Raw genomic sequence first — 18,582 nt, 5'->3', positions numbered from 1 at the left:
CGTACCTGCCGGGCTAGAATAGCCACCGGCTCCTCCTCGTAAGTCAAATCTCTGTCCAATTGGACTGAGCTGAAATCTAACACATGGGACGGATCACCATGATATTTTCGGAGCATAGACACATGGAACACTGGATGAACCGCTGATAAACTAGGTGGTAATGCAAGCCTGTAGGCTACTTCACCCACCATTTCAAGAATTTCAAAGGGTCCGATATACCTAGGGCTCAACTTGCCCTTCTTTCCAAACCTCATTACACCTTTCATAGGTAAAACCCGAAGCAATATTCTTTCTCCAACCATGAATGCAATATCACGAACTTTACGGTCGGCATAACTCTTTTGCCTAGACTGAGCTGTGCGAAGTCGATCCTGAATAATATTGACCTTATCCTAGGCATCCTGTACCAAATCGGTACCCAACAACCGAGCATGTCCAAGTTCAAACCAACCAATTGGCGATCGGCATAGTCTTCCGTATAATGCCTCATATGGAGCCATCTGAATACTCGACTGGTAGCTATTATTATAAGAAAACTTCGCAAGTGGCAAGAAATGATCCCAAGAACCTCCAAAGTCTATAACACAAGCGTGGAGCATATCTTCCAATATCTGAATAGTGTGCTCTGACTGTCTGTCTGTCTGTGGATGAAATGTTGTACTCAACTCCACCCGCGTGCCTAACTGACGTTGTACAGCCCTCCGAAAATGTGAGGTAAACTGCGTACCTCGATCTGAAATAATAGACACGGGCACACCGTGAAGGCGGACAATCTCACGAATGTAAATTTCAGCTAACCTCTCTGAAGAATAGGTAACTGCCACTGGAATGAAATGTGCTGACTTGGTCAACCTGTCCACATTGACCTAAACTGCGTCAAATTTTCTGAGTCCATAGTGATACGCTCCCACTTCCACTCAGGAATTTCTAACTTCTGAAGCAAACCACCAGGTCTCTGATGCTCATACTCAACTTGCTGAAAATTCAGACACCGAGCTACATGTGCAACTATATCCTTTTTCATTCTCCTCCACCAATAATGTTGCCGCAAATCTTGATACATTTTGGCGGTACCTGGATAAATAGAATACCTGGAACTGTGTGCTTCTTCAAGAATTAATTCACAAAGCCCATCCACATTAGGCACACAAATACGACCATGCATTCGCAGAACCCCATCTTCCCCCACAACAACCTGTTTGGCATAACCATGTCGCACCGTGTCCTTAAGGACAAGTAAATGAGGATCATCATACTGCCTCTCTCTGATGCGTTCATATAAAGAAGATCGAGCGACTGTGCAAGCTAGAACCCGACTGGGTTCTGAAATATCTAACCTCACGAACTGATTAGCCAAAGTCTGAACATTGGCAGCTAATGGCCTCTCACCAATCGGAATATACGCAAGACTGCCCATACTCACAGCCTTTCTACTCAAAGCATCGGCCACCACATTGGCCTTTCCGGGGTGATACAAAATGGTGATATCATAGTCTTTCAACAACTCCAACCATCTTCTCTGCCTCAAATTAAGATCCATTTGTTTTGAACAGATACTGAAGGCTACGATGATCAGTAAATACCTCACACGAGACACCGTAGAGGTAATGCCTCCAAATCTTCAGCGCATGAACAATGGCTGCCAATTCTAAGTCATGAACATGATAATTCTTCTCGTGAACTTTCAACTGCCACACGCATATGCAATTACCTTGCCATCTTGCATTAATACTGCACCAAGCCCAATGTGAGATGCATCAAAATATACCGTATACGATCCTGAACCTGTGGGTAATACCAACACTGGCGCCGTAGTCAAAGCGGTCTTGAGCTTCTGACTCGCACTCGCCTGACCATCTGAATGGGATACCTTTCTGGGTCAATCTGGTCAATAGGCTTGCTATAGATGAAAATCCTTCCACGAACCGACGATAATAACCTGCTAAACCCAGGAAACTCCGGATCTCTGTAACTGAAGTAGGTCTAGGCCAATTCTAAACAGCCTCAATCTTCTTAGGATCCACTTTTATGCCTTCTGCCGATACAGCATGCCCCAAAAAGGCAACTGAGTCTAACCAAAACTCACATTTTGAAAACTTGGCATATAACTGATTATTCTTCAAGGTGTGAAGCACACTTCGAAGATGCTGCTCATGTTCCTCTCAACTGCTGGAGTAAATCAATATATCATCAATGAATACAACCACAAAAGAATCCAAATAAGGCTTGAACACCTGATTCATCAAATCCATAAATGCTACTGGGGCATTTGTCAACCCAAATGACATCACTAGGAATTCGTAATGCCCATACCGAGTTCAAAAAGCTATTTTAGGGACATCAGATGCCCTAATCTTAAACTGATGATAACCAGACCTCAAATCGATCTTCGAAAATACCTTGGCACCCTGAAGCTGATCAAATAAGTCATCAATTCTTGGCAGCGGATATTTGTTTTTGATAGTAGCCTTGTTCAACTGCCGATAGTCTATACACATCCGTATCGAACCATCTTTCTTCTTTACAAATAATACTGGTGCACCCCAAGGCGAGATACTGGGTCTAATGAATCCCTGATCAAGCAAGTCTTGTAACTGCTCTTTCAATTCTTTCAACTCTGGCGAGGCCATATGGTATGGTGGTATAGAAATGGGCTGAGTGCCCGGAGCCAAATCAATACAGAAGTCAATATCTCTATCGGGTGGCATCCCCGGTAGATCTGCAGGAAATACTTCTTGAAATTCACGAACAACTGGTGTTGAATCCATAGAAGGGACATACACACTGGGATCGCGAATATAAGCCAAATAGGCTAGACACCCTTTCTCTACCATACGCCGAGCTTTCATATAAGAAATGACCCTGCTGGCAGAATGACCAGGAGTTCCTTTCCACTCTAATCGAGGTAATCCCGGCATGGATAGGGTCCCTATCTTGGCGTGACAATCCAATATAGCATGATAAGGGGACAGCCAATCCATACCCAAGATGACATCAAAATCTACCATATCAAGAAGTAGAAGATCCACACTAGTCTCAAGATTACCAATAGTAACCACACACGAATGATAGACATGATCTACTACAACAGAGTCTCCCACCGGTATAGATACACAAACAGAAGCACTCAGAGAATCACAAGGCACAACCAAATATGAAGCAAAATAGGAGGACACATAAGAATAAATAGATCCTGGATCAAATAGAACTGAAGCATCTCTATGGAAAACTGGAATAATACCTGTGATCACATCATCAGATGACTCGGCCTCAGGCCTATCTAGAAAAGCATAAAATCGGGGCTGGGCCCCACCACTCTGAACTGCGTCCCTAGGACGGCCTCTGACTAGCTGGCCTCCACCTCTAACGGTCTGACCTCCACCTCTAATAGCCTAACCTCCACCTCTAATAGCCTGACCTCCACCTCTAGCTGCCTGACCCCTACCTCTAGCTGGCTGAGCAGGCGGTAAAGCAACCAGTGCTGGTATGATGGCACGAGAATCTTGCCGAGATCTATTACTCGCCAATCTAGGGCAATACCTCTTTATGTGACCAATGTTCCCACACTCATAGCACCCATCCTGATGTCGTGGATGCTAAAGCTGAAGCTGACCCAAATGGGTCGGATAACCACTGTAGTAACTCTGGAGTGGTGGTGCACTGATAGGAGCTGAATGTGCACTGAATGCTGGCTGTTTAGAGTAATGCATAATAGGACTGTGACTCCCTGAAGCACCGGGAGATGCATGAAGTGCTGAATGAAATGGTCTGGGAGGGTGACCCCTACCAAAATTACCCCTGCCTCCAGATGAGGCACCACTGAAACCACCGAACTGACGAGGCCTCTTATCGGACCTCTGCCCTCTTTCCTGTGCAAGAACCATCTCGATCCTCCTTGCGACATTAGCAGCCACCTGAAAAGAAATCTCACTTCCGGTCTCCTTGGCCATCTGAAGTCAGATAGGGTGAGTGACTCCCTCAATAAACCTCCTCACTCTCTCTCCCTCCGTAGGTAGTAAAAGGAGAGCATGACCGGCCAAATCCACAAAACGGGACTCATACTGAGTAACAGTCATACTGCCCTACTGTAAACGATCACATTGCTTGCGGAATTCCTCTCTCAGTGTGATAGGGAGGAACTTCTCCAGAAATAGCTGAGAGAACTACTCCCAAGTAAGTGCAGGCGATCCGAAAATGTACCATTCTTGGCCACGCCCTTCATAAGACTTACCAAATAGACCAAAACGTCCTGAAGCACTGGAGTAGCTATGAATCCTTACGGGACCTGAACTGGTCCAACTAGTACATTCTGAACTGGAACTTCCTCATGAAGATCCACCCGAGGTTCTATAACAGGTGCAACTGCTCGAGCTCTGGACTGAGCTCTACCTCGACCTCCGGCACGACCTCGACCTCTACCCCTAGCCATAGTTGCTACCGGGGGTTCTGGTCCCTGTCCATCGGTAGAGGTATTACGTGTTCTCACCATCCGCGAGAGAATAAGAGTAGAATGATTCAATCATCGATGATAGAATAAAATTGCACAACAGAATAAGAAAGAAGTGATATTGTTCCTAAACTTCATAGCTTCTGAGAGATAAGTACAGACATCTCTGTACCGATCCTTCAGACTCTACTAAGCTTTCTCGTGACTCATGAGACCTATGTAACCTAGTGCTCTGATACCAACTGTCACGACCCGAAATTCCCACCTTCGGACCGTGATGGCGCCTAACATTTCACTTGCTAGGCAAGCCAACGTTAGATTAATATTAACTAATTTTTAAACAATATTTACATTATTAATAATCAAGGAAACAAAAGCGGAAACAAAGTTTGAAATATAGTAAAATAATCCATAAATGCAACGGTATCTAAATACCATCCCAAAATTAGTCTCACAAGTGTACGAGCTTCTACAATAAATACAAATAAAGGTCTAAATAAAATAAAGCTATCTGGAAATAAGCACACAGCTGAAGTAAAATAGAAAGGGACTTCAAGGTACACCTGGTTGCGGACGCCATGCAGTTATACCTCAAGTCTCCTCTGGTAGCTGAAATCCGAGCAAGTCTAAGGTACGCCGCTGGGACCAACTCCAAAATCTGTACAAGAAATGCAGAGTGTAGTATCAGTACAACCGATCCTCCAATATATATATATATGTATGTCGACTTTTAAATAAGTCTGTTGCGGCATGCAACCCGATCCTCCAATATGGACTTTTAATAAGTCTATTGCGGCATGCAACCCGATCCTCCAAAATGGACTTTTAATAAGTCTGTTGCGGCGTGCAACCCGATCCTCCAATATATTCGTTATAATTAATTCTGTTGCGGCATGCAACCCGATCCTCCAATATATTCATTATAATAAATCCTGTTGCGGCATGCAACCCGCTCCTCCAACATATTCATTTATCAATTCTTATAGAAGAAATTTTTCCAATAATTATAACAATTAATATAAAATTATAAGACAACAAGCATACAATAATTATGATTTAATCATGAAACAAACAATGACAAATAGCAAATTATTATGAAAATCAGGGAGAAAATAGGAAGCTTTATATTTAATATGCTAAATGTAAAATAACAATTAAAACACATAATTCAAATAGCATGTAACAATTAATGCAGGAATTCAAGAATTAATATTTGACAAAGAATAGGAGAGAAATAATTATTATAATAATTAATTTATGATTTAAAATAATTTATGATTTTTCAAGTAAGCAGGCAAACAATTAATTTGATGACGTATAGACACTCGTCACCTCGCCTATACGTCTTTCACATGCAATTCACATAACAAATAATTTAAGGGTTCTATTCCCTCAAGTCAAGGTTAACCACGACACTTACCTCGCTTTGCAAATTCCAATCAATTACTCGACCACAACTTTTCCTTTTAAATTTGTCTCCAAAAGCTTCAAATCTATTCACAAACAATTCGATTTAATTCCATATGAATTTATAAATTTTTCGGATAAAAATCCAAAATTCATTAAAATATTCGGCAGTAGGACCCACATCTCAAATCCCAGAAAAACTTACGAATTCCGAACACCCATTCCAAAACGAGTCCAACCATATAAAAATTATCCAATTCTGATGTCAAATGGACCTTCAAATCTTACATTTTCGTTTTTTGGAAGATTTTATAAAAATCTGATTTTTCTTCCATAAATTCACGGATTTATGATATAAATGAGTATAAAATCATGAAATATAATCAATATAGGATAAGGAACACTTACCCCAATGTTTTTCCATGAAAATCGCCCAAAAATCGCCTTACCCGAGTTCAAAAATGGGAAAGAGTTGAAAATGGGTCGAAACCCCATTTCCAGAACTTATGTTTTGTTTCTGGGATTTTTGCCCTTCGCGAACGCGGTCAGTGCCTCGTATTCACGAAGCACAAATTTGTGCTGTCCAACTTTTACTCTTCGCGAACGCGAGGGCTACCTCGCCAACGCGATGCTTGGTTCGCGAAGGCTAATTTTTCCTGGCCAGTCTCTTTCCTTTCGCGAACGCAAGGTTTCTATCGCGAAGGCGAAGCTTTGAACCTCAATCCTTCGCGAACGCGAAGCACAAAACGTGCCAGCCCCAATTTGCTCTTCGTATTCGCGAGAGTACCTTTGCGAACGCGAAGAAGAACACACCAGAAGCCTGAAGTCTGTAGAAAACCAGATTTTCTAAATCCGAAATCGTCCCGTAGCCCATCCGAATCTCACCCCGAGCCCTCGGGGCTCCAAACTAAACTTGCACACAAGTCCTAAAATATCATACGAACTTATTCGCGCGATCAAATCGCCAAACTAACACCTAGAACTACGAATCGGACACCAAATCAAAGAAAATTTTCAAGAAAACTTTAAAACCTTTATTTTTACAACCGGACGTCTGAATCACATCAATTAAACTCCGATTCTCCCAAAATTCGGCAGACAAGTCATAAATATTATAGTGGACCTACACCGGGCTCCGCAACTAAAATACGGACCCGAGGTCAATAAATCCAACATCAGTAATTTCTTAAAAATCATTAAGCTTTCAAGCTTTTATATTTTTCATCACAATTTCATATCTCGAGCTAGGGATCTCGTAATTCGATTCCGGGCATACGCCCAAGCTCCCAACCACGATACGGACCTACTGAAATTGTCAAAACACTGATCCGGGTCCGTTTGCTCAAAATGTTGACTAAAGTCAACTCAGTTGAGTTTTTTAAAGCTCTATTTCACATTTTAATCCATTTTTCACATAAAAACTTCTCGAAAAATAGTACAGACTGCGCACGCAAGTCGAGGAATGATAAATGGTACTTTTTCGTGGTCTTAGAATACATAATTACTTATTAAATTTAAAAATAATATTTTGGGTCATCACAGCATTGTACATATATCTATGCTTAAAAACAAATACTATGATTGAACTAAATCGATTATTTTCGTAGATTCAACTGGTATCCTATCATTTTGGATTCAAGTACTACGTTAATGGAATAACATTAATTTTCAGCATTTAAAAAGTTATTGCATTTTATCCATGTAAGTTGCTTTAAATCAGTTCTTTATTATTGTATATAATCTTTTGATAAATTTAATTTATTGGTCTATTGTATAAATGATTGACTAAAAATTTACGTGCAACGCACGTATATAGAAACTAGTACTATATTAAAAGCACGAAGTCTCTATCGAAATATTGTTCGTCTTTTTTACACCTTAAAAGTAAATGTCTCATTGGACAAAATTGTAATTAAATTATTTTCCTAATATTTGTTATTTTATTATTTACTAAAATTTTGATTATTAAATTCTTCCTTATTTGAACTACGAAAGAAACTGCCTATATTTAGGAATTTAAAATGAATATGACTTTACTTAAATAAATTCTTTCCTTATTTACTTCGTAACTAATTTTTTTTTGTTAGGTTTCTTACGTCTATAGTTATTTTTGATTATATTAGTTTAGGTTTGGTTTATATAAAGGTTGTAGATTCCCATTTAGATTCTACTATTAAATCTAAAGAATTTACGTATATAAAATGTAAATGCACAATCTAATATCAAATTCTAGAAAAACTTTCTAAAAGAAAATCGACAATTGCATTTCAAATATATATTATTTAATAATATTTCTATAATATTAAAAATTTAATACTTATCCATATATGTACACGCGTAATGCATGTAACCTGATTCTTTTTAGTATTTACACTTTTCTATATCTATCTATCTATACTATATTAGAAGTACGAAGTCCTTTAGCGAAATGTTATTCGCCTTTTGTTACCCCTTAAAAATCGATTTTACATTGGATAAAATTATAATTTAATTTACTATTCTAATATTTAGAATTTTAAAATCTATTAAAATTTTGCTTATTAAATTGTTCATATTTGAACTATAATTCAAAATATTTGAATTAAATATTTTTATAATATTTAGGGCTTTGAAATCAACTAAAAGTTTTAATACTATATCCTTCCTTATTTGAATTATGTAAGAATTAAAAAAATTCCTAATATTATTAGCTCTATTTTAGTACAACAATAATTATTAGAGTGCACAAAATTTCGACTTTCCTTTTGTTTAGAGAGTTTCGTTTTAACATTAATAATATTATGCTCAAGGACAAGTTGGTTTGTTCATAGATACAAAATGAATTTACTTTTACAAATCAAGTAAGTTTCTTAACATTGAAATTGGTAAAAATAATTACAATATGATAATGACTGAAGTAACGAATTCTTATTTTATTTTACTATTATAAAAGTGTCACGACCCCAATTTCTCTCCGTAAGACGTCATGACGACACCTAGTCTCTAAAACTAGGTAAGCCTAACAAACATGCATCAATAACAGAAACTATAATTTTAAAATCTCGAAAACCAACAACTAACATAAGGAAAAATCTCCATAGCTTAGTGTATATACAATAGCCCAAAACACGGTGAAGTACAAGTCACAAGCTCTATGCCAGTATCAAAGTCATCCCTATACAACTGTATTTAGTAAAGAAGGAAACATATAGAAATGAATAGAAGATGACTCCGAGGCATGTGGACGCGGGTAGGTGTATCTTGAAATCTCCAAATGCGAACTCAGCTCACTGGTGCCGGGACTGATATTAAGTACCTGGATCTTCACAAAAAGATGTGCAGAAGCATAGCATGAGTACACCACAATGGTACCCAGTAAGTGCCAAGCCTAACCTCGGTAGAGTAGTGACAATGTCAGTTCAAGGCCCTACTGGAATAAATAAAAGACGAAACAAATGTAAAGCAGTATAATAATGACAGTAATGAAATTAAAACACCAATAGCATGTCAAGGCCTGCTACACAGAACGAAGGCAAATAGTGAAATACAGAGGAAACAATCAATAACAAGCTAAGGAAACAACAACCAAAGACAAGTATAAAAATAAAGAATTTCCAACAAGAGTCACTACCGAGGTACCGCCTCGTAGTCTCAAATCACAAGAATAAATCACAATCTTTCCTTATATCACCGCGGTTGCCTTTATATTAGGTTTTGAAAATTATTTTTCCGAAATAGCATCCCGCGTTTTAGTCCACCTTATCACACCGCATGACTTCTAGTAGTTCCCTTACTAGCCACGCGTATCAAGCCCACCTTATTTCACTGCATGCGTTTCAACCCCAAAACCTTATACAACCGCATGCGTATCAATATCACCACATATCACAAATCGCACCTGAAGTGCCCAATGTCACCACTCGCTAGAGAAATCAAACAATAACAGTATTTTCACAGTAAAGAGCCCTTGGCTAAACCACAATGTACACAAGAGTCTCAACAATAACAACCAGAATGAACAACTCAACAAAATGGTATTTCACAATTTAACACTTTGCCTCAATGTGAATCACGTCCTTTATATTTCAATACCAATTTCAACAACAAGATATTCCACGATTTAACAACTTCAAGTAAAGAGTTTAACGATCAAATAATAAATACGGGATAAAGGAAACAATAACTTCAATTAAACATGTAGGGAAATTAGCATGTAAGAGAATAAGACAAGTAGACATGTGAAAATAGGCTAGAAATAATGACTATAACATGTTAAGGTAACTCGATTGCGGTATGAAAGGAATCTACTTAGTTAAAATCGGTAATTTTCACATTTAACCCGTGTACACACTCGTCACCTTGCATACACGGCTTTCACATATCACAATTATCACAATCAGCACAAATCCTAAGGGGTAATTCCCCTCCACAAGATTAGGCAAGTCACTTGTAAAGTCCCGAAAAAAAAATTTGACGCTTAAGAAAGAAGAAGTTTTAGACAACAAATGGAAGAGATAAGAAGCTATCTATAGGCTACAGTTTAGTGAGCTGTTAATTGAGGTCTTGTAAGTTAATTCATGGCTAATTATGGGAAGTGCAATGAGCACTTTCATTATATTGTCTATAGTAGCTGCAATAAAGATATGTATTATAACATGTCTAATAAGTGAGAGTTGATTGGTCAAACTAGACCTTGCATAAGTGACTAAAAAGTGTCCAGAATATTGATTAATATAGTGGTAAGCGGACAACCACATTTAAAACTCTTAAAGTGAGATTTTGAGTTGCAATTTGAGAGGTGCATAAGAGAAGTATATTTATAACAAAAAATTAGTGGGTCAAGCCCCACGTTGTGAAGCCAGTCACGATGGCTATGTATGGCAGGAAAAGGAAGCATAAATGCTCTCTTCATTGTAGTAAAGTGAAGATGAGAGTTCAGATAGTTTCACCAAAGATCTTATTTGCTTGGTTCCTCTTTTAAGGTCAAGGAATTAAGTGGTCTGCTGTTCATTCATCTAAATAGTTTCAAAAAGATTTGGTCTATCAGCTGCTCCAAAACTCATTGTGCATAAAGTGAGGGGGGAAAATTGCATTTGGTGGAAGGCACGGCCATTACTATAGATGAACTACCAAGGTGAGCTTTTATAGTGAGTTTCGGTAGTTTTCACTCATTCAATACAAAGTATTAACCCCAAATCTCTTGGATCCATTGAAATTGCTAGAATCTTCAAGAACACTATAAAGAGGAAAAATTCAAGGGTTCAACAATAGAGGTAAATCCTAGTACTCCCTCTTCAATTATTAAGCTTAAATATGATAGGGATCATGTGTTGGAATAGGAACTTTTATTTTTTTCATGGGATTAAAGTAACACTAAAAATGGGTGTTGTAGAGAGTTGAGGAATAGTGCCCTAAGATTGAAGATTGAGTTGGGTAATTTAATTAATGATCCAAATAAGTGGTAAATTCAATGTATGATGTTTTTAGATATAGAGTCTCCACTCCCTAGTCTGCTTTTCCAATATAGGATCTTCACTCCCTAGTTGATTTTATTTTTAGACATAGTGTAACGACCCGACTTGTTATTTTAAGAATCTATGCCCCATTCAGCTACATAAGGTCTCGATCAGCTTCGTAATATTTATTATGACCCGCGTGTATTGTCAAGTTTGGTTTTCGGAAGATTCGAAATTTAATTTAAAGAACAATTCTCATTTTTGAAGCTTAAATGGAAAGAGTTGACCAGAGAGTTGACTTTTGAGCAAACAACCCTGGAATAGAATTTTGATGATTTCAATAGCTCTGTATGGTGATTTTGGATTTAGGAGCATGTCCGAAAAATTTTTTGGAAGTCCGTAGTAAAATTTTGCTTGAAATGGCGAAAGTTGACCGGGGAGTTGACTTTTTGATATCGGAGTCGGAATTTAATTTTGAAAGTTTTTATAGATCCGTTATGTTATTTATGACTTGTGTGAAAAATTTGGGGTCAATCGAAATTGATTTGATACGTTTCAGTGCAAAATATAGCAGTTGGAAGATTTGAAAACTCATAATTCGATTCGATGCGTGATTCGTAATTTCGGCGTTGTTTGGCATGGTTTGAAGCCTCAACTAAGTTCGTATTGTATTTTGGGACATGTTTATATATTTGGTTAAGGTCTCGAGGGCCTCAGGTGGATTTTGGAAGGTTAACGGAATGGATTTCGGACAAAAGGATCTGCTGGAAGTTTTCTGCTGCAGAAGATGTTTTTGGACAGCAACTGGTGCAATCGCAGAGCTGACTTTGGAAGCTTATATCTCGAAATCTATAAGGAATCTGAAAATTATCAAAACATGAAAGTTGTATCCCGTTAATTTTAGTTTCCATAATGATAAACCATTTATTATTCGGATATTTGTACAAAAAGTTATGATCGATTGAGTAAAGCTGGTACTGCAGATTTTGGCTACAGCAGTTTGCATCGCCAGATATTTCTACTGCACAGGGCTGACTTTGGGAGCTTATATCTCGAAATCTATAAGGAGTTGGGCGATGAGCAAAACATGAAAGTTGTAGCCCTTTATATGTAGTTTGCAGAACTTTAAACCGTTTGGCACTTGGAGTTAAATACAGGAAGTTATGGTTGATACACTACAAGCTATCGAGGAAGAGTTTGATGTTTTCAATATAAGCATGTAATGATCCAAAGGTCCATTTTTAGTTCTAAAGATCGAAATTTGATTTTGAGACTTTCGAGATTTTGATAATGAATTATAGGAGTGATCTGGAAAGTTTGGTCTAATTTCATCAAGTCGCGATTGAGTTTTTAGCGCGAAACATGAGTTAATTGTTTAACGAGCAAAATTGGTATCGCATTGAGCTAATGAGCTCCGAATTGAGTTTCTATTGAACAAGTAGGTTCGTATTTTTATTTTTGACTCATAGGAACAAGAATCGTCGAATTTCGAGTTCGTATGATGGAGTTAGAGACTTTTTAGTGAAACAAAACTGTTGGTGTAAACAGTCCTGGTGCGCACCTTTAGCGACCAGATTTGACACTTTTAGCGACCGGATTGGACTTTTAGCAACCAGAATAGTGTTTTTTGGGCAGAAACTTAAGGACCAAAAATGGTCATTTCCTTCATTTCGTTTTGGATTTTTGGAGCACGGTTCTTGGGCGATTTTGAGGATTTTTTCAGGGCAGAATTCTCTCTGCGACCATAGAACTAATGAAGAAGCCTGAAGTACTTGAAGCAGAAGTGCGGACCACACACAATTTGTGTGGCCGCAGAACATGGTCTGCACTGACAAGAATTTAGGATGTTCAGAGAGTGTGTAAATGATCAAGACTGAAGCCTTGCCTGAAGTGCGAACCACGCAAGAATCGTGCGGCCGCAGAAGCTGAATTATAGCCGCAGACCAAATTGTGCGGTTACAGAATCCAATTCCTTGCAGATTCAAGCAATGTGCGGACCGCACATGGAATTATGCGGCCGCAGAACCTCCCGAGGGCCATTTTTGTCAGTGAATTTTGAGCCACTATAAATAGCCGTTGTAGTTTTCCATTTTAGGAAATTTGTGATCATTTTGGGATTAAAACATCATAGTTTATCATTTAAATTTTATATTATGGGTTTAATTAGTATTTCTTCTTTTCTTTCTTCATTTTTTACTATGAGTAGCTAGACATTTACTAGGGTTGTGACCCAACCCTAGTGTGTAAATCTTACGGGTATTTAATTTGATACTTGTTTATGATTGGGTATTGATTATTTAGCCTTGTTTGTGCTTTAATTTTAGAATTAATGGTTGCTAACATTGATTCATGCCTTTTTGACTTAGTCCTTACTTGAGAATGAGGGACCTAATTTAGGAAAATTTGGCTAACAAAAAATTGGGCTAGTTAAAGATTTGACTAGCTTAATTAAAAGGTTTTAACTAGAGATAGGGAAAACCCAATTTGATCTCATATCAACCATTTAGCTTGATACCCATTTAGGCTTGAGAAAGTCAAATTGAGCAAAATCACTCTATGACCGAGAGGTATTGAGTGGGTAACTTAGAGTTGAGAGTTATAATAAACCCCGATCAATAAAACAAGTGTTAACGTACTTAACCCATTAGGCGAATACCTAGGTGAAGGTTACATCCCTAGGCCTTTTAACCATTTCGTAAAAACAACAAAAAACAATTACTTGCTTTCTAGTTTCTTCTCATTAGTTTACAATTGTTAGTGTTAATTTAGAAGTAGAAAACAAAATCCCTTGTTTGGAAGCGCAATTGAGTTATTTCGTTTACTCTCATCAAGTGTACACCCTAACACCCATATTAAACTCCCTATGAAAATCGACCCCAACTCTTGTTGGGTATTATTCTTCCAACGACCGTTTCTACTCACTATTGAGTGCGGATTGGACGTGGATCAATTTTTGTCACCATTGTCAAGGAGTTAAAACGATGTTAGCTATATATTTGAGTGTGTTTTTGGAATATCTTCTTTCCCTTATACATTACTAACTTGTTTAAGAAAGCATAGGTACAAACATGGCGAACAATGATCTCGGAAATTTTCCTTTGGGGGAATTGAACGGCAAGGAGGAACAGGTAGAGGAGGTATATCTAGAGCCTCAAGCCAATCGTAGAGCCGGGTACCACATGACAACGTGTCCGTTCCACCCCCACCTCCACCACTAGCGGCTATACACCGGATATTTTCTAATAAAGGTTATGCTAATGCAATAGTCCCTCCCCGTATTAAGGCGGGCAACTTCCGAATCACCAATGTGATGCTCACTTTGCTTGAGAAATGGGGTTTCTTTACCGGTGCTCCAACTCAAAATGATTATAAACATTTGAAGGGTTTTGTGGATACATGTTGGGGGAGCAAGCAAACTAATATTTCCGAAGATGCATTGAGGCTAAGAATTTTTCCCTTCTCTCTGTGGGGGAAAGCTTTAGATTGGTTGGAACGATTGTCGAACCATTCAATTGACACTTGGGATGAATTAGCGGAAAAGTTCATTGCTAAGTTTTCCTCTCCCTGGCACATGGCTACACTTCGAGATAAAATCTTGGCATTCAAGCAAGAGTCGAATGAACCACTACACGAAATATGGGAGCGCTATAGAACAATGGTTAAGTAATGTCCCGACAACGATATGACGGAGAACATGATATAACAAACATTTTATCGTGGGATTAACACAACCAACAAATATGTAGTGAATCAACTAGCCGGTGGGAACTTTATGACTATGCCTTATGAGGAGGCGTGTGAAATCTTGGATGAGATGGCAGAAACGTCGCCGGCTTGACAATCCCGGGGCAATGTTCCACAAGGTGACCCGAATATGATCCACCTTCATAAAGAATTGCAAGACCATGGGAAATCCATTGCCGAATTAACCACTACCATGACTCAACTAGCAAAGTCCAACTAAATCAAGTGCAAGCTCCTAAGATTGTTAATGCTATGGAGGGAATGAATGTTTTGGTGAACAAAAGGAAGACTAAGGGTCCACAAGTGCAAACTTGAGTGGACAACTATGTGCAAGATTATTCTTATAATGAGCAAGAGGAGGAAGTGCAATATGTGAACAATTTTCAAGGGCAAAGAAACAACTTCCAAGGCCCAAACCAACAACAATGGCGACCACAAAACAATCATGGCAATTGGAATTCTAACAATCAAGAGAATTGGCATAACAACAATTCCATCGAGTTCAGGTACAATCATGGCAATGTGTGCAAGACCTAAGTAAAAGATTCAATTCCATCGAGTTCAGGTACAATTCCTAGGTTTCACAACGAGCTAGCCGATGCCTTGGCTACCTTAGCCTAGATGCTCCCTTATCCAGGCAACACTCATATTGATCCATTGGAAATCCAAGTTCGGAATCAACATGGTTACTGCAATACTATTGAGACTAAACCAGATGGTGAACCATGGTATCATGACATAAAACGATTCCATAAAACAAGGGAATACCCAGAGCATGCCAAGGGAGATAAAAAAAGAACTATAAGGCGGCTCGCCGACGGTTTCTTCCTTAATGGGGAAATTTTGTACAAAAGGACCCTAGATTTGAACTTATTGAGATGCATACATGCCACAGAAGCTGAGCGGATCATAAGTGAAGTACATTTAGCGGTATGCGGACCTCACATGAATGGATATATTTTGGCAAAGAAGATTCTGCGGGCAGGGTATTATTGGCTTACTATGGAGCGAGATTGCTTCAGTTTTGGTCGCAAGTGTCACCAATTCCAGATTCATGGTGACCTAATTCACTCGCCTCCTTCGGAGTTGCATCACATGTCCTCTCCTTGGCCTTTCATTGCTTGGGGAATGGATGTTATTGGGCCAATCGAGCCAAAGGATTCAGATGGGCATAGATTCATTTTGGTTGCAATTGATTACTTCACCAAGTGGGTGGAGGCCATCACTTTCAAAGCAGTCACCAAGAAAGCAGTGGTATACTTTGTTCATTCCAATATCGTTTGTCGCTTTGGTATCCCAAAGACCATTATCACTGACAATGCAGCCAATCTAAATAGTCATTTGATAAAGGAGGTATACGAGCAATTTAAAATTGTGCATCGCAATTCTACCCCTTACTGGACAAAAGCCAATGGAGCCGTTGAAGCGGCAAACAAGAACATCAAGAAGATTCTAAGAAAGATTATCCAAGGTTCCACACAATGGCATGAAAAGTTGCCTTTTGCTCTTTTGGCATACCGCACGACTGCTTGCACATCTGTTGGTGCAACTTCTTATCTGCTGGTATATAGAACGGAAGTTGTAATACCGGCCGAAGTCGAAATTTTCTCTCTCCGAATCATTGTGGAATCAAAGATTGAAGATACAGAATGGGTAAAGACCCGTTTGGAACAACTGATGTTGATTGATGAAAAACGGCTAGCAGCAGTATGTTTCGGCCAATTATACCAGCAAAGAATGGCACGCGCTTACAATAAGAAAGTGCGTCCACGTCACTTTGAGGTAGGCCAACTCGTTTTGAAACGCATTCTTCCACACCAAGTAGAAGCTAAAGGAAAGTTCGCCCCGAACTGGTAAGGACCCTATATCATCAAGAAAGTGTTATCGAAAGGGGGGCCTTACACTTGGTAGATGAAGAAGGACAGGTACCAGACATGACGATTAATGCAGATGTAGTCAAAAGATATTATGTTTGATATATGCCGACCGCAGAACTTTCACGCATTATTTTCTCAGATCGAGATGACGAAGGATATTATTGATCTCTATCCCAAATAGGTGTCAGCCTTTTGAGTCGTCTTTGTCTTTTTTATTTTCTCTCTTTTGGAACCCGTGTACTTGTAAAAGCAAAAAAGAAAAATAAAAAAAAAGGAAAAGAAAGAAAGAAAAAAAAAGGGAAAGAAAAGAAAGAAATAAAAAGATCTAACAACAAACCTTCTGAGTTTAGTGAACTATGTTCGACCTGATTCCGAAAGGATACGTAGGCAGCCTTACCCTGGGTTCGGTCCCATCCCAACAAAAAATCCATATTCCCAATACTCCAAAACTGTGGCAGAAGTTTGTTTTATTTTACGGTTTTTTCTATAAAAATGGTTCCAAAAGTTGTAATTCAGTTCAAGGTTCTTTTCGCCTTTTCCCTGTTAAGACTTCTGATCGATCTTTGAAAATATTTGAAGTCCCCATGCCAAGGGCATTAGGCAACTTTCCGCATGTCGTATCTTAGTTAAAAAAAAGACAAAAAAAAGAAAAAAAAAGAGAAAAGAAATGAGAGAGTCTTATTGGTGAAAACCCGTATGGTCACTGTAAGGCGACAGTGAGCAGAGAAATGAGAGTCTTATTTGTGAAAACCCATATGGGCACCATAAGGCGTCGGTGAGTAGATAAATGAGAGAGATCAGTTAGCGAAAACCCGCAAAGGGCGCTACTAGCCGAATAAGGGTCTTCGATACTCCGGCATAAGCACAACCAAGACAGTTTCAAGATGAATATTTGTGACGGATTTTAAGAATTAGACAGCTCAGACGGATCAGGCGTCCAGTCCAAAATGCATGTCATGATTCATTGAAGTTGGCACATGCCTCCAGATAAGTCTCCCTATTCCTCTCCCCTAAAGGGACACCTTTTGTTTAGACACAATTTCTTTTTCGCTGTAAATTGCTCTTCTGTTTTTTCCCATAATTTTTATTTGAGCCCCTTTCGGTCTAATCTTGAATCAAAAGCGAAGCAAAGAAATGGCTGCAAAACTGGCTACAGTTTCCCCGTAGTACCGAGCACAATTTGGAGCATATGCGGCATTGACGAAGGCAGGAATCCATATGTGATCTCTTTTGATAAGGCGGACAAAGTGTCTCAAAGAAACTGAAAAGGTCGTCTAAGAAAGATTTGCTTCATGGGAAAAGTTGATAAGCACTACGGACACAAACTGGTTCTGGGTGCAAAACAACTAAGTTTTATTTTAAAGGAAAGTTGCCTTGCCTTAGGGACAAGGATTAGCGGTACCATAGACATCCGGGTATGAAATAGCTAGGGGCAACGTCAGAAAGACAAGGTCTCCAAAAAGCGATACAGAGTATCCGAGCATCTCGGTACCACACTGACAAAATCAGTTCTTCGACAGCGGAGTGGCCGTGAATTCAAACTACTTAGGGCATCAAGGCCATAAACCGACCACCACTTTAAAAACTCACAAATTTTTCTTTGTTTGAAGCAGGAACAAAGCAGTGCAGAATGGAGATTCTCAAAGGACAAATGTCACCAAACGTAAGCTCC

Source organism: Nicotiana tabacum, chromosome 4 (genome assembly GCF_000715075.1).
Source record: "Nicotiana tabacum cultivar K326 chromosome 4, ASM71507v2, whole genome shotgun sequence".
NCBI classification, from domain to species: Eukaryota; Viridiplantae; Streptophyta; class Magnoliopsida; order Solanales; family Solanaceae; genus Nicotiana; species Nicotiana tabacum.
Note: the sequence above shows the minus strand (reverse complement) of the source record.